Raw genomic sequence first — 7,500 nt, forward strand, 5'->3', positions numbered from 1 at the left:
AGTCCCCGATTATTCGTGGATATCGTCCTACGATTGTTTCTGACTCCTTTTGCTCCCCGCAGGTCCCCGTAGGACGACCATCACCAGTTAAGGTGTAGTTGACTTGTCAGGGCACGGTAGTCCCCACAAGTCCCCGATTATTCGTGGATATCGTCCTACGAGTTTTTGTGACCCTTGGGTTCCCGGCAGGTCCCCGTAGGACAACCATCACCAGTTAAGGTGTAGTTGACTTGTCAGGGCACGGTGGTCCCCACAAGTCCCCGATTATTCGGAGATATTGTCCTACGAGTTTTAGTGACCCTTTTGTTCCCCGCAGGTCCCCGTAGGACGACCATCACCAGTTAAGGTGTAGTTGACTTGTCAGGGCACGGTAGTCCCCACAAGTCCCCGATTATTCGTGGATATCGTCCTACGAGTTTTTGTGACCCTTGGGTTCCCGAACTTTGCTACGATGGTTCTGCCTCCAGAGGAGACTTATGAACACTTCGTATCATTTCTTACACCGAACCATGGGATCGCGAGATTGCTCCCGGATCCCTAATCACCTTACATTTTCGTTTCGTTTCCGTACACTACGATGAGCTAATTCAATTTGTTTGTTCGTCTGGCGAACGTTTTATTGCGGAATTACCGCGGTACTTCCAGCCGGGTATGGCTGCCGTACGACCTACAGGATAGATCATCGAACCACTTTTCGTGCATATTGTCCGTCGAGGGTATCACCTCGATACCCCCAACAGACCTTTGGACACTTCCTCACTACTCCTTGGAGCAGCAATCAGGGAACCATATAGTAGGAACAGCCGAATATGGAACTCTTTTCGTACTTTGGACACCTCCTATAACTTGTATGGCGACTTCGGGGACCTTCATTTCGTTCTCAGTTGGTACCCCTATTTCGGTCTTTGGACACCTCGTCTTACCCGTATAACTCACTTTAGGTCCACTTATTTGCCTGATATCTCATCGTGAACCCGTTTTTCGTACACCGTACACACCTAGGAACACCACATATGCGTTTCCCTTTCGATCGTGAAGTTTTCAAATTTTTCGATTTTTGGTCCTAGAAATTCATGAACGGTGGGAGACCAAAATTTTTCATAAAAAAAAAATTTTCACCGTTTGACCATAAAAACCTTCTTTTCGTACATACCCCATCATTTCTTCACGTTTTAGGCCATTTCTGAAATTTTCGCTTCGATAGTGTGTCCCCTATAATACAAAATGAACATTTTGCATCTCCCACAAGTGGCCATTTTTTTCCGCCACTGAAGAACACGACCTCGGGAACTCGGACCTAGGACGTGGCCATGTAAGTCATAGGCCACCCCAACTTTTGCAAAATACTGTTTCTTTTCACTTTTCATGATCTAAGGCGCGTTCCGACGGCGTTTTGAACAAATTTATGAGAAAAAAAATTTTGACCCTCGGACCAAAATTTTTTCGTTCGGGGCCCCATGGCCTATGGCCAGTATGGGAACTCGGGATGCCGATATGACAAAATTTGTCAAAAAATCACTAAAAAGTCGCTATGGCCCATTATTTAGAGCTTGTTGAGACCTTTCTAAAACACCTTGGTTGACCCCTGTCCGATAAGTAGTTTTCGAGATATTCGAGAAAATGTGATTTTTTGGGACTTAGAAAATTTTTGACCCGTACCCTAAGAAAAAGTGATTTTTTCATAGGACAATTTTTTCTTCGCAAATACTGTTTGGTTTCACTTTTCATTATTAGAAACGCGTTCCGAAGCCATTTTCATCAAAATCTCGTGAAAAAAAAATTTCACCCCCGGACCAAAAGTTGGCCGTTCGGTGCCCTATGGCCTATGGCCAGTATGGGAACCAAGGATGCCGATATGCGAAAAAGTGTCAAAAAATCACTTGAAAGTCGCTATGGCTCATTAAATAGAGCTTGTAAAGACCTTTCTAAAACACCTTGGTTGACCCCTGTCCGATAAGTAGTTTTCGAGATATTCGAGAATAAGTGATTTTTTGGGACTTAGAAAATTTTTGACCCGTACCCTAAGAAAAAGTGATTTTTTCATAGGACAATTTTTTCTTCGCAAATACTGTTTGGTTTCACTTTTCATTATTAGAAACGCGTTCCGAAGCCATTTTCATCAAAATCTCGTGAAAAAAAAATTTCACCCCCGGACCAAAAGTTGGCCGTTCGGTGCCCTATGGCCTATGGCCAGTATGGGAACCAAGGATGCCGATATGCGAAAAAGTGTCAAAAAATCACTTGAAAGTCGCTATGGCTCATTAAATAGAGCTTGTAAAGACCTTTCTAAAACACCTTGGTTGACCCCTGTCCGATAAGTAGTTTTCGAGATATTCGAGAATAAGTGATTTTTTGGGACTTAGAAAATTTTTGACCCGTACCCTAAGAAAAAGTGATTTTTTCATAGGACAATTTTTTCTTCGCAAATACTGTTTGGTTTCACTTTTCATTATTAGAAACGCGTTCCGAAGCCATTTTCATCAAAATCTCGTGAAAAAAAAATTTCACCCCCGGACCAAAAGTTGGCCGTTCGGTGCCCTATGGCCTATGGCCAGTATGGGAACCAAGGATGCCGATATGCGAAAAAGTGTCAAAAAATCACTTGAAAGTCGCTATGGCTCATTAAATAGAGCTTGTAAAGACCTTTCTAAAACACCTTGGTTGACCCCTGTCCGATACGTAGTTTTCGAGATATTCGAGAATATGTGATTTTTTGGGACTTAGAAAATTTTCGACCATGACATATATGAAAAGTGAATTTTTCATAGGACCAAAAAGTTTGTCCAAATAGGGTTTTGGTTCACTTTTTATGGTCAGATAAGTGATCCGATGCTATTTTCATGATCATTAGAGGGATTTCACGCTGTGACCAAAAATTTTCATACTTCATACTTGTCCCGGTGCCGTATATGGGAGGACCGGGGGAAGATGTGTTTGTAAGTCGTGATGTTCAGTGACGGATTTCTGGGACTTAGAAAAAAATGTGCTCTCAGGCACATTATATGTTCCATACACACATATTTTCATTCTTCATACTTGTCCCCGTGCCGTACATGGAGGACCGGGGGAACATGTCTTCGTAAGTCGTGATGTTCAGTGACGGATTTCTGGGACTTAGAAAAAAAATGTGCTCTCAGGCACATTATATGTTCATACACACATGATTTTCATTCTTCATACTTGTCCCCGTGCCGTATATGGGAGGACCGGGGGAACATGTCTTCGTAAGTCGTGATGTTCAGTGACGGATTTTCTGGGACTTAGAAAAAAAATGTGCTCTCAGGCACATTATATGTTCCATACACACATGATTTTCATCTCTTCATACTTGTCCCCGTGCCGTATATGGGAGGACCGGGGGAAGATGTGTTTGTAAGTCGTGATGTTCAGTGACGGATTTCTGGGACTTAGAAAAATAAATGTACCCTTAGGCACATTATTTGTATCAATAATTGTATCCCCAGCCTTTCATGGGGAACTTTTCCGTATTCCCGGACTTGTACATTTTTCGGGTTCCACCTCCCGACAATGTATCTCTACTGTGCATTACGTACCTTATAACGCACGGCACCCATTGGGTGACTCCACTTAACCATCTTTCGATAATGCCCGTGTTGCAGATATAATCCCAACACCTACCAGGCTTTATATGTACATCGAACGTTACATACGATGCACCCCGTATTCCCGGACTTGTACATTTTTCGGGTTCCACCTCCCGACAATGTATCTCTACTGTGCATTACGTACCTTATAACGCACGGCACCCATTGGGTGACTCCACTTAACCATCTTTCGATAATGCCCGTGTTGCAGATATAATCCCAACACCTACCAGGCTTTATATGTACATCGAACGTTACATACGATGCACCCCGTATTCCCGGACTTGTACATTTTTCGGGTTCCACCTCCCGACAATGTATCTCTACTGTGCATTACGTACCTGATAACGCACGGCACCCATTGGGTGACTCCACTTAACCATCTTTCGATAATGCCCGTGTTGCAGATATAATCCCAACACCTTCCAGGCTTTATACGTACATCGAACGTTACATACGATGCACCCCGTATTCCCGGACTTGTACATTTTTCGGGTTCCACCTCCCGACAATGTATCTCTACTGTGCATTACGTACCTGATAACGCACGGCACCCATTGGGTGACTCCACTTAACCATCTTTCGATAATGCCCGTGTTGCAGATATAATCCCAACACCTACCAGGCTTTATATGTACATCGAACGTTACATACGATGCACCCCGTATTCCCGGACTTGTACATTTTTCGGGTTCCACCTCCCGACAATGTATCTCTACTGTGCATTACGTACCTGATAACGCACGGCACCCATTGGGTGACTCCACTTAACCATCTTTCGATAATGCCCGTGTTGCAGATATAATCCCAACACCTACCAGGCTTTATATGTACATCGAACGTTACATACGATGCACCCCGTATTCCCGGACTTGTACATTTTTCGGGTTCCACCTCCCGACAATGTATCTCTACTGTGCATTACGTACCTGATAACGCACGGCACCCATTGGGTGACTCCACTTAACCATCTTTCGATAATGCCCGTGTTGCAGATATAATCCCAACACCTACCAGGCTTTATATGTACATCGAACGTTACATACGATGCACCCCGTATTCCCGGACTTGTACATTTTTCGGGTTCCACCTCCCGACAATGTATCTCTACTGTGCATTACGTACCTGATAACGCACGGCACCCATTGGGTGACTCCACTTAACCATCTTTCGATAATGCCCGTGTTGCAGATATAATCCCAACACCTACCAGGCTTTATATGTACATCGAACGTTACATACGATGCACCCCGTATTCCCGGACTTGTACATTTTTCGGGTTCCACCTCCCGACAATGTATCTCTACTGTGCATTACGTACCTGATAACGCACGGCACCCATTGGGTGACTCCACTTAACCATCTTTCGATAATGCCCGTGTTGCAGATATAATCCCAACACCTACCAGGCTTTATATGTACATCGAACGTTACATACGATGCACCCCGTATTCCCGGACTTGTACATTTTTCGGGTTCCACCTCCCGACAATGTATCTCTACTGTGCATTACGTACCTTATAACGCACGGCACCCATTGGGTGACTCCACTTAACCATCTTTCGATAATGCCTGTGTTGCAGATATAATCCCAACACCTACCAGGCTTTATATGTACATCGAACGTTACATACGATGCACCCCGTATTCCCGGACTTGTACATTTTTCGGGTTCCACCTCCCGACAATGTATCTCTACTGTGCATTACGTACCTGATAACGCACGGCACCCATTGGGTGACTCCACTTAACCATCTTTCGATAATGCCCGTGTTGCAGATATAATCCCAACACCTACCAGGCTTTATATGTACATCGAACGTTACATACGATGCACCCCGTATTCCCGGACTTGTACATTTTTCGGGTTCCACCTCCCGACAATGTATCTCTACTGTGCATTACGTACCTGATAACGCACGGCACCCATTGGGTGACTCCACTTAACCATCTTTCGATAATGCCCGTGTTGCAGATATAATCCCAACACCTACCAGGCTTTATATGTACATCGAACGTTACATACGATGCACCCCGTATTCCCGGACTTGTACATTTTTCGGGTTCCACCTCCCGACAATGTATCTCTACTGTGCATTACGTACCTGATAACGCACGGCACCCATTGGGTGACTCCACTTAACCATCTTTCGATAATGCCCGTGTTGCAGATATAATCCCAACACCTACCAGGCTTTATATGTACATCGAACGTTACATACGATGCACCCCGTATTCCCGGACTTGTACATTTTTCGGGTTCCACCTCCCGACAATGTATCTCTACTGTGCATTACGTACCTTATAACGCACGGCACCCATTGGGTGACTCCACTTAACCATCTTTCGATAATGCCTGTGTTGCAGATATAATCCCAACACCTACCAGGCTTTATATGTACATCGAACGTTACATACGATGCACCCCGTATTCCCGGACTTGTACATTTTTCGGGTTCCACCTCCCGACAATGTATCTCTACTGTGCATTACGTACCTGATAACGCACGGCACCCATTGGGTGACTCCACTTAACCATCTTTCGATAATGCCCGTGTTGCAGATATAATCCCAACACCTACCAGGCTTTATATGTACATCGAACGTTACATACGATGCACCCCGTATTCCCGGACTTGTACATTTTTCGGGTTCCACCTCCCGACAATGTATCTCTACTGTGCATTACGTACCTGATAACGCACGGCACCCATTGGGTGACTCCACTTAACCATCTTTCGATAATGCCCGTGTTGCAGATATAATCCCAACACCTACCAGGCTTTATATGTACATCGAACGTTACATACGATGCACCCCGTATTCCCGGACTTGTACATTTTTCGGGTTCCACCTCCCGACAATGTATCTCTACTGTGCATTACGTACCTGATAACGCACGGCACCCATTGGGTGACTCCACTTAACCATCTTTCGATAATGCCCGTGTTGCAGATATAATCCCAACACCTTCCAGGCTTTATACGTACATCGAACGTTACATACGATGCACCCCGTATTCCCGGACTTGTACATTTTTCGGGTTCCACCTCCCGACAATGTATCTCTACTGTGCATTACGTACCTGATAACGCACGGCACCCATTGGGTGACTCCACTTAACCATCTTTCGATAATGCCCGTGTTGCAGATATAATCCCAACACCTACCAGGCTTTATATGTACATCGAACGTTACATACGATGCACCCCGTATTCCCGGACTTGTACATTTTTCGGGTTCCACCTCCCGACAATGTATCTCTACTGTGCATTACGTACCTGATAACGCACGGCACCCATTGGGTGACTCCACTTAACCATCTTTCGATAATGCCCGTGTTGCAGATATAATCCCAACACCTACCAGGCTTTATATGTACATCGAACGTTACATACGATGCACCCCGTATTCCCGGACTTGTACATTTTTCGGGTTCCACCTCCCGACAATGTATCTCTACTGTGCATTACGTACCTTATAACGCACGGCACCCATTGGGTGACTCCACTTAACCATCTTTCGATAATGCCCGTGTTGCAGATATAATCCCAACACCTACCAGGCTTTATATGTACATCGAACGTTACATACGATGCACCCCGTATTCCCGGACTTGTACATTTTTCGGGTTCCACCTCCCGACAATGTATCTCTACTGTGCATTACGTACCTGATAACGCACGGCACCCATTGGGTGACTCCACTTAACCATCTTTCGATAATGCCCGTGTTGCAGATATAATCCCAACACCTACCAGGCTTTATATGTACATCGAACGTTACATACGATGCACCCCGTATTCCCGGACTTGTACATTTTTCGGGTTCCACCTCCCGACAATGTATCTCTACTGTGCATTACGTACCTGATAACGCACGGCACCCATTGGGT

Source organism: Anopheles stephensi, unplaced genomic scaffold (genome assembly GCF_013141755.1).
Source record: "Anopheles stephensi strain Indian unplaced genomic scaffold, UCI_ANSTEP_V1.0 ucontig260, whole genome shotgun sequence".
NCBI lineage: Eukaryota > Metazoa > Arthropoda > Insecta > Diptera > Culicidae > Anopheles > Anopheles stephensi.